Genomic DNA, 10,934 nt, shown 5'->3' on the forward strand with positions numbered 1-10,934 from the left:
CAGTAAAGAAAATATAATAAATATATAATAAAAATAATAGACCTAGAAGTTGTAATCAGGGTCTAGAGGTTAACAGCCATATTCACATGAGACTCAAATACCATTAGAGTTGATAAATGTAACCCAAGCTTTTAATATGGGATGGAAATGGCTTTTTTCCAGAATTAGTTTCTTGTGTTATCAAAATATCTGGCAGTTAAATTATATCTTATTTCAATTTATTCTTATAAGGTTGAATGTATTGTAAATTTCTTAGTTGGAAACATGGAATAGTCCTTAAGATTATGACCTGGTGTATCTATTTCTCTCACTGATTCATTGGACCAAATCCATTCATGCACAGAAGGCAATGGATATTCTCCTCTAGGAGAAGCCATATTGAGCATCAAAACATAATTATCTTTCTGCTCTTATTCACAGAGAGCTAGCTAGTAGTCCTGTTAAGGATGATCTGGGCCTTCCTGGGGAGGGAGGGTCCAAAGGACCATCTGAAAAGCCACTGTGAGGGGCATTCTAGACAGCTGGTAGATAAAGTAGCTCTGAAATGGACTCCAACTGCAGAGTTGACTGGGGCATAGTCACTATATTATCTGGGAGGAATTTGAACCTGTTGGTTCCAAGGAAATGGACAGAGACTATGAGCTTGGCCACCAGATCTTTCTGGTTGGTCAGGGCTGCCTAGGAAATGGTACATGGTTGGGTCCAAGTAGTGATTAATTCATTCTTCAATGAGGGAATGATTCTGTCATTGCGTAAAAAGGTGGTGGTTCAGACACTTCTCAGAAAACCATCACTCACCTCAGCAATATTGAGCTATTTGATCTAGTTTCCAGTCTCCCCTTTTATGGAATGTTGTTGATAAGATAGTTAGGCTGCAGCCTTAGAAGGCTCTGGAAAATATGGATTAGTCAGAAAACAGCCATGGTCATGTATGGAATTGATTGCACTTGTGAATGACCTCTGTAGGGTTTGGAATGGTAGTGGTGTAGCCTTCTTGGCCTTTTTTAAATTACTCAGCAATTTTCAATTTTATCGATCATGATATCCTTATGCACCAATTTAGCAGGATGCGGGGGTGGAGAGTTATATGGTGTTACAGTGATTCTCCCTTTTCTTGTGAGGTCAGTTCTAATTGGTGTTGATGGGGGGGGGGAGAAGACCAAGCCCTGGATTGCTGCTCTGAGTGATTCCTGAGGATTGTATAATCTCCCTGGTCCTACTTAACATCTACATAAAACTGCTGGGTGAGGCCATCTGCTGACATAGGGTGAGGTATTATCAGTACACTAATAATACTCATTTATGCACCTCCATCCCGATAACAAAAGATGTCATCAAGGTTCTTTCTCTCACTTTCCTAGATAGGACAAGTTCTCAGTTTGGCAAAAATGATGCTCCTCAGCTTCCAGAAAAGCACTTGGAAGATCCTTTGTGTGCCAATTTACCCATTCCTGGAATGGAAGCCCTTGCTCACATTCATTCATGCCTTAGTTACTACCCCTTTGATTGCTGAAATGTGGTATAGATTGGGCTGCCCTTGAAGACCACTTGGACTATGCTATTAGGGCTTCAGACTGGCTGTTCTAAGTCAAGAAGAAATGTTGTCTTTATGATTCATTAAAAAAATAATTAAGAGTGTATGATCTAGCTCAGCGGCCCCAACATTGTGGGCTCCAGGGACTGGTTCCATGGAGAGAGGTTTTTCCACAGACTGGGGTGTGTGTGGTTTCACATGGTGCCTGCATCCTGCACATGGGCAGATGGGACCCTTTTTGAGGAAGTCTTACTAGATACAGTATATTTTCCTAATAGGTGGGACCTGCAACATACCTTGCTTTCCCATTCTAGTAGTCTGGATAGTTGTAATTGGAGAGAGATGGTCCTTCAAATAACTTGTTGGTTGGGTCTGTAGGCACATCCAATTTTTTGATCTCCCATACCTTTCAGGAAATCAGCACATGAAAATAAATGAAATAATAAAATTGATTCTACCACGCCATACCTTCAGGAGATTGACCGATAGTCATTTTTTCTCTCAATAGTTGATCCCATCCTTAGATGGGAGAAGAAAGGATGGCAGGCCATGATTGTCCCAAATAATTATTAATGGAGAGAATATTTTGGTTCGGAAAAGCAACATATAAAAAAAAACTGTTTAATAGTGTTGTGTAGTAGAATTTACTGAGATAACTGTTCTGTGTTTTTATGCATCCAGTTGCTCCATTCGTAGAAAAGCTAGAGGAGTTGATAGAAAACAGATCTCACTTTTGGCTGTTATCCATTAACATCTTGATAGGCTTGTATAGGAAAATAACACAGATACTGGCAACACATGACAGATTGAAAGTCCGTAGGGATTCCTAAATGAACAATACACTATTAAACCTCTAGATACAAAATGATGTCAGAGTCTGCATTATCATTAGGTATTACGGAAATAAGTTACAATCAAGTAATAATACTATGGCTCACAAAACAGAATAGGTTTTTGATTAACTAATGTCCAAAGGAACTGACTGAGGGTATTTGTTCATCCAGAAAGTAAACCTAATAATGTTTATCTCTATATTCCATCTGTCCTAAAAATAAATATAATAAGTGAAAGACATACTGATCCTTTGAAGAATAGAAGAATGTGCTTACTGGAAGATAAACTCTGAATTGACTAATTGTTGATCTTTAATTTTTTCATTCTGAATTCATAATTTGTATAACTGCGTATGAAAATTGGTGTTCACATGAATGATTTTAATTCATATTTGCATACAAAAATGAATTATATTCTCACATGGCAAGGGAATCAAGCTATTCTCCAAAGCACCTAAAAGGCAGGACAAGAAGCAATGGATGGAAACTAATCAAGGAGAGAAGCAACCTAGAACTAAGGAGAAATTTCCTGACAGTGAGAACAATTAAATCAGTGGAACGACTCGCCTCCAGAAGTTGTGGGTGCTCCAACATCAGAGGTTTTTAAGAAGAGATTGGACAACCATTTGTCTGAAATGGTATAGAGTTTCCTGCCTGAGCAGAGAGTTGGACTAGAAGACCTCCAAGGTCCCTTCCAACTCTGTTATTCTGTTATTAAGTAAAGTTCATCAACTACTTTGAAAGTGGAAAAAAGTAACTGGTGCTTGAAATAAAAGAGAGATAGCTACAGAAAATGGTGGCTATCTTTAGACCAAATCCCTATAGAGATATACTTTATAAATTGTTTAAATTTAAAAAATGAAATAGTTAGATATTCAGTCATAGATTACTATTGATTAATGGAATACAATACCCAGAGTTTGTCAATTTACTGAAAGTAAATAAAATTATTTTTATTAGTTTTGTAAGTGTGAAATATTTTAAAAATATTACATGCTTTGGGGGCATTTAAGAGTCTTTAACGTTAGCCTAAGTGATCTCTCTATTTTTAAATTTATAATATTGTATAATATGTACAATAATATTAATCAGATGATGTCTTATCTCACTTGGAAGAAAATTAAATAGTTTACTGCAATTAAAATTTATGGAAACATATTTTCAGTGTCTTGTTTTAACAAACAATATAAAGTATAATCAAATGATGTACACAAAATTTATATTTAAAGTTGGTCCTAGAGGATTATGGATATTCAAATCCTGTAAATATGCAATTTCTATCACTTAAAATGGATTAGACAACTGTCAAGTGCTGGGGTTGAATGGTACATATTTGCCTTCATAATTAGAGTTGTATAAACACTGATTATATTGGAATATCTGAAGACAGACTGTTTGAGCTTAAAGTAATGAATACTTAAAAAGATCCACAATTTAATATACAACTTTGGGAAGATAAGTATTCATTGCATTTAAAAAAGAAAACCGTACACACAAGTGAGGGTCTAAAGGTTGAAAACCCTGTAACATATCCTAGAGCAGGGGTCCCCAATCCCTGGTCTGTGGATTGGTACCGGACTGCGGCATGCCAGCAACTGGTCCGCACAAACAAGCAAAGCCCCATCCGTGGGATGTAGGCAGCATACAAAACCATGCACTCTCTGGTCCGTAGAAAAACCTTTCTCCACGGAACCGGTCCCTGATGCCCAAAAGGTTGGGGACGTCTGTCCTAGAGAATCACAAAACTGGAAAAAAATAGTGGAGGACATTGCTTGACTGTGAGATCAGTGAAGCAAAGAGAAAGATCTTTCAATGGTACCTGTTCTGCAATGCAACTTCATAACGTCATCCAAGAATCCAAGTATATAATATCAAAAGGTTACAGTTATAGTCAAAATGCATTTATAATATTCTATATTATATATATATTATGCTTCCATTGTTAACATACATGTGCAAAATAATTGCAGTGTAACTAGTACAGTCTCTTTTATTCTGTTATTGCATTTGTGCTACCTTCTTGCCATATATAGTGGTTTAGAGTATATTAAAATGTATTATCCAGATTTATCCTTTAACAATTCAATAATTTATATTAGGGTTTGGCTGAAAAATGGTTAATTTCCAAATGCTATGTCATCAGACCTGGTCTATCTTTGCTGTAACTGATTTAATTTTGGCCAGCTTGACATTAATTACTTTTGGGGTCTGTGTGTGTAAGGGGAAGGACACTGTGGGACTTATCAGTCAAATGTAATCATCTGTCACTCAATAAAAGTCTCTATCCTCTTCCTATTCTTCCTTTTAATCACTATCCTTAAATTCCTATAAATATTTTGTAGACGAATTGTAGATCCCTTTGGAAAGATATTCCTTAAAACCTGTCCTGTTCCATCTTTTAAAAAATCCAGTTAGATTTCTTTATTTTGAAGAACTTGACCTACTGCACTGCATATGCAGAAGTCTCGGTAAAGACTTCTGTACTAGAAGCAAACATAGGCAACTTGTAGCCCTACAGAAATTGCTGAACTGACATAAACCTAAAAGGTGTTTTTTTTTAAAAAAAACTAATACATATACACATAACATCCTCCCTAGTTGAATGCTGATTAGTATAATAAGCAATGTTGGTTTCCTACCGATTGCAAAACAGGCGAAAAGAATTTAAATAATTAAGCTACTAAATTACAAATTGTTAGCCCTTCATCTATAAACTATATTAATAACAAAGTGGTTAACAGAAAAAAACAATAAAAGTAAAAATATAAAAGTAATAAAAATTGTGAACAGTAATAAGAGAAAGACAAAACTGAAATTCCAAAAGCTTCTGTTAACAAATTGACCTTGTAATCAATTCGTAAAAAAATTACCAGGGCTTCAATCCCCAATCAACCCAAATAACTCTAATTCAGTGGTTCTCAACCTTTTTAATGCCGCGACCCCCAACCGGTCGTAAGTCGAGGACTAAACCGGTCATAAGTCGAGGACTAAACTGGTCGTAAGTCGAGGACTACCCAACCGGTCGTAAGTCGAGGACTTTCCCTGCCCGGGAGTGCTGCGCATGCGTGGTTTCGCCCCCTGCACCGGCCGAGGCGTAGCTGGCAAGTGGCAGAGACGGAGCAGGCCGACCACCAGCTGGCCCAGCTCAAGGGAGGTAAGGCACCCGCCGGAAAAGGGGAAAAAAATGGCGGACAGCCTTGCTTGGCAACCCCTGTGAAATGGTCGATCAACCCCAAATGGGGTCACGACCCATAGGTTGAGAACTGCTGCTCTAATTGGTCCTGGTCAAATATCCAGGTTTGTTTCTTTATAGCATCTCTTATCAATTGCTTATCAATTTTGTTGTGTGTGTGGTTTTTAAATATTTTGGCGTTTTGTATTTTAATCCTCTTTGAATAAAGTAAAATTTTCAGCAAAAAGAAAAAAGAAAAGAAAAGGAACTACTGAACTACAGAGCCCAAGTTACAAAATATAGTCAAAGATGAAGGTATTTTTGCAACTTGAACCTCATAAAATCTGGAATGCCATAAGCTTCCTATCCTTAGTAAGAAAAACTGTTTCTCATTTCCTGCCCTGCAATCCCCTTTCAATCCATTGCTTTGGAGAACCCTTCACATTCCCATCTTTCCAGCCTTCAAGGATCCTATTTGGGATCATAGAGAGATGTCCTGAGAAAAAGAGGTCAAGAGATACTTCTGTTGGAACTTGATCTGCTTGAATGATGTCTAATGTTATTTCAAAATGACATTCAAATTCAGCAACCCTCTAAACCACTGCTGGTTATTCATATCAAATTCTTCATTCTATATTTTTATTTTTCTAACGTGTGATACAAAAACAATCAAAGCAATTTACATGAAAATGAAACTGGGATTGCCCAGAAGACAGATGGTTATGCAAGTATCATGGCCTGACCTTATGAAATGTGGATATCATTTCCACCGGTTACACTTCTTGGCCTGTGGCCAAGTAATTGAATTTAGTAATTACGATCTGCATCTGAATGCACAGATAGTACAATTTAGACAATTATCACTGAACTCAGAAAGACAAGAAATTCTCAAGGGTTCCTTCTCAAATAATTCCATTGTTTGAATGTTATTGAGGATAATGTAAGCATTTTTTTATATGTGTTTATGTATGATCAGTGCTCTCCTATTGTATATCAAATGCATATGTTTTAGGATTCCTACATCTCTTTATTAAATAAATCATAATTGCTTCATGCTAAAACTAATTCAGTAATAATAATATCGGCAATGGATAGTCATTTGAAAATTTAGTCTGGTTTTGAAATAATCTTATTTGTTACATGCTGTTATTATATATTCATTAACAATAAATATAATTAAAAAGAGCAACTGCCTAATTCCATTTTTATGTCCAGGACTACAAAGAAACAAAAATTAAACAGTAGCAATTGGATTATAAATGGCTTTTCAAGATTATTTTTGATCTGTGATGAGAATCAGGAGAAATAAATATTTGACTTATTTCAGTACAGTGGTACCTCAGTACGTATTGTTAATTGATTCTGGGAGGTGCGATGAGTACCAAAAACCAATTTTCCCATAAGAAATAATGTAGTGAGTCTCAAGGCACTGACATCGACAAGTTCCAGCTTGTGTGTTGAGTACCAAACAAATGATGAGTACCGGGACAAAATTTTCAGGTCAAAATGTATTGAGTTCCAAATTCAATAAGTTCCAAAGCAGTTGAATACCAAGGTACCACTGTAATGTACTTTTTTCCCATGTGGGTTTAACAAAAATTAAGTCTGGTGTATATATAGTGCATTTGTTCTAATAGGACAGCATTTGTTATTTATTTATTCATTTTTTATTCATTCATTCATTCATTCATTCATTCATTCATTCGATTCATATCTTATCTTTCCTACAAGAACTCAAGGCACAATACATAGCATGTTCTTTCTCCATTTTTTTCCCCCTTAACAACACTACGTTATGTTGGATGCAAAGTCACCCACTGAACTTTGAAGACTAAGGGTAGGTTTGAACCTGGGTTAACCACTTAACCATCCTAATCACTGTATTACATTGTGCTGTAATTAATGTATTCCAAATAGTTTTCAGCTGACCTAGAGAAATTCAAATTGCTATTATCACTTGTGAATCTGGAAGTAAGAAACTGAAAAATGGATATTAGGAGAGACTACAGAAATGTTAAATTTCCTACAGTAGCTTTACAAAGTAATCAAATCTTTATTCCAAGTCACTTCAGAGGTTGTTTTTTTTTGTTCTATGCACATTCAGTTTGTACAATGACAGTAATGAAATCTTAGAGCAAACTACATATCTACATATCTACATCTATATCCCCTTGGTCTGCCTTCTTCCCTTATGAAAAAGGCCAAAATATAAAGTGGGGAACATTTTAAAGTATAATTGAAATGTTCTAAAAATAGGGCCATGGAAGGCAAAACAATTAATTAAAGAAGATGTGCTACATTTACCTGACACTTAAGTCCATTTCTCTATTCTTTTGTAAGTACAACAGTACAATATTTACTGAAATAATGAGATTTCCTCACAGGCCTGCTAGAAAAGCAGTTCTATTTTCTTTGCCCAGTTTGCAAACCTCAAAGTGAGATGTTCTACGTGTGATAGAGAGGGAGAACCGAGCTATTTCAAGACTGAAACCCACCAGCCATATGGAGGCAGAGAAATCTGCAACAGTGAGCTAAGACAGTATTTATCAATGTTGACAATTTGAAGAGTGATGGACTAGTCAGCAAAGGTGGGTGGAAACTTCTGGGAATTGAAGTCTACCCCTCTTCAAGTTGTGGTGGTTGAGAAACACTGAGTTAGGGCATCAGTGGGCAACTTGACACCTCTAAGCAATATCATGCTTTTGGCAATGATGTAATGAAGTACTGTGGTGTCCTACTGTTTGGTTAGCTGTAAAAGAGCCCAATGCTGTGGAGAGGAGTGATATCACTCTACTGTCCTCATAGCATGTTTACAGAATAGGATGGAATGGGGAACTAGATATGGCTAAGCAGTAGACTGAGCTCATCAGCTGATTCAGTGGGATGCATGACATCAAGGGATGGAACTCAACTGAAGTTACTGTATGTTTTCAGTTAAACTTCCTCTGCTGACATCACCCAGTTGTCTCTGCACAAGGACATGAAATGACATTTTGCCCCATGTTTTCTTGCAAGGGAAGGTCTTGGACATCTACCAAGGAATACTATCATCCTAGGGAAGAAGATGCACTTGGACCTTCTTCCCCAGTGCAAGATAGAGAAAGGTGTCCATGGATGTATTCAAGCATGCATGTCTATGCACAAGCACATCTCCCCAGTCAAGGGAATTTGGACCAACATGTCCTCCATTATTCTACAGGGAGCACTAGTAAACTCCATGCTTCTACAGGGAGCATTAGTTAGCCTCCCCACAGATCTTTTCTCCCTGGTCCCTCAAATTCAAATAAAGGGAGACATACTGTACTCAACCAACAACTCCCCAAAGTTACTGTGGTTATCGTATTTCTTTCAATAGGGTACTCACAGTATCTCTTCCTGGTGGACCATGACATCGCTCAGTCTTGAAGGACCAATATGCATTAAACCTTTGTGAAACATAGTAGATTTTTTTCAGTGAAGCAAACCAGACTATGGAGGTGATGTGATATGGGGCTCAATAAAATAGGAGCATTGATTCAGGTGGCCTTGATCTGATCTGGAACAAAGCTGCAAGAAAATACCTATCTAGATGTTCTTTTCTAGACTGAGCAACATTTGAATTGCCTGCAGTTCATGGCAAATCTGCCTAGCCGAGAAGTTATTTAGAGGGACTCTAGGTTGTCGTTTCTAGCACATCTGTACTTTGGCCAAGACCTTTAGTGAGTGAAGGAGGAAAGGTATTAACCATAACTCTGGCGAGCATGGCAGAAGTTCAGCCTTTCTCAAAACCTCTTGGCAACTTCATGCTCCAGACAATTGGTAGTCTCCTAAACACCATAATTAATCCTAGAAGCCTGGAAGAGATTTGGTGCATGACCATGCTTCTCAAATGATTTGTCTGCAATATTCCCACATCAACATAACCTGGAAGACCTTTGGAAGTGGTTCTGAAGCAGCTGCTACAGGCTCATCCCACATTAGTGACAACTTTCCAGCTTTTGCCAAAGCTGTCCAGCAGGAAGAACCTAAACAGGGAGGAACAGCAGGGTCCTCTCAACCTTCTGCCACAATGCTTGCTAAAGAAAGCTCCTCCCAGTGTTTCTCTGTAGTATACATTCTAGGGTCTCCAAAGTAGAATTAGATGAAAGAACTATTTTGCTATGAAATAAGGAGATCTTACTTCTCCATGAACCAAGGAGAAGCAATTTATTTAAAACTTTATTGAAATGAAGCACTCTTTGAAACCTCACACAGCTCTAATCTGTATAACTCAGAATAATCTGGGCTAACAGGTTTGACTATATTTTTGCTTTCTATTCCTTATGTAATTTCCAAGGGGAATTCCAGCACAGGGTATATCATTTTCCTGAAGAACTGTGGTTAAATTATTGTTATCAACAAGCCCTAATGATGATCAAGATACTAGCTGTGGACAATTACCCTCATGTATCAGGATGAAATAATAACAGCACAGAAGACTGAGTGGATATATGATGTCATTTGTTGAATGCCAGTAACACCAATAATTGTTGTCATCCCATTACTGTAAATAATGACTCTCAAATGGATGGCAATAATCAAGGAGAGAAGCAACCTAGAACTAAGGAGAAATTTCTTGGCAGTTAGAAAAATTAAATCAATGGAATGACTTGCCTCCAGAAATTGTGAATGCTCCAACACTGGAAGTTTTTAAGAAGAGATTGGACAAACACATGTCTCAAATTGTATAGGGTTTCCTGTCTGAACAGGGGGTTGGACTAGAAGACATCTAAGTTCCCTTCCAACTATTCTATTCTATTCTATTCTATTCTATTCTATTCTATTCTATTCTATTCTATTCTATTCTATTCCATTCCATTCCATTCCATTCCATTCCATTCACTAGGTGATAAAAAGTAAAGATATGAAGGGCGCAAGAATTTTAAACTATTTACTAAGAAAAATGTACATGATTATAGTACTAATATTATTACAACTAGTAAATAATGCCCATAACCACTACTAGCAATATTAATCACGACATAGCCAGTTGGCTCCATCCCTGGCTATCGGGGGCGAGTCATTAGCCCCCGCAGAGAGGGCCCGCAACCTGGGCGTCCTAATGGATACTCGGTTGTCTTTAGACGACCATATGACAGCCGTGGCCAGGGGGGCTTTTCATCAGGTTCGCCTGATACACCAGTTGCACCCCTTTCTGGATCGTGATGCTCTATGCATGGTCACTCAAGCCCTCGTTGTTTCCCGCCTGGACTATTGCAACGCTCTCTACATGGGGCTCCCCTTGAGGTGCACCTGGAGGCTCCAGCTAGTTCAGAATGCGGCCGTGCGGGGGATCCTGGGGGCCTCTAGATACTCCCATGTAACACCTCTCCTGCGCGAGCTGCACTGGCTGCCTGTGGCCTTCCGGGTGCGCTTC

Source organism: Protobothrops mucrosquamatus, unplaced genomic scaffold (genome assembly GCF_001527695.2).
Source record: "Protobothrops mucrosquamatus isolate PMUCROS unplaced genomic scaffold, P.Mucros_1.0 scaffold80, whole genome shotgun sequence".
Classification (NCBI taxonomy): domain Eukaryota; kingdom Metazoa; phylum Chordata; class Lepidosauria; order Squamata; family Viperidae; genus Protobothrops; species Protobothrops mucrosquamatus.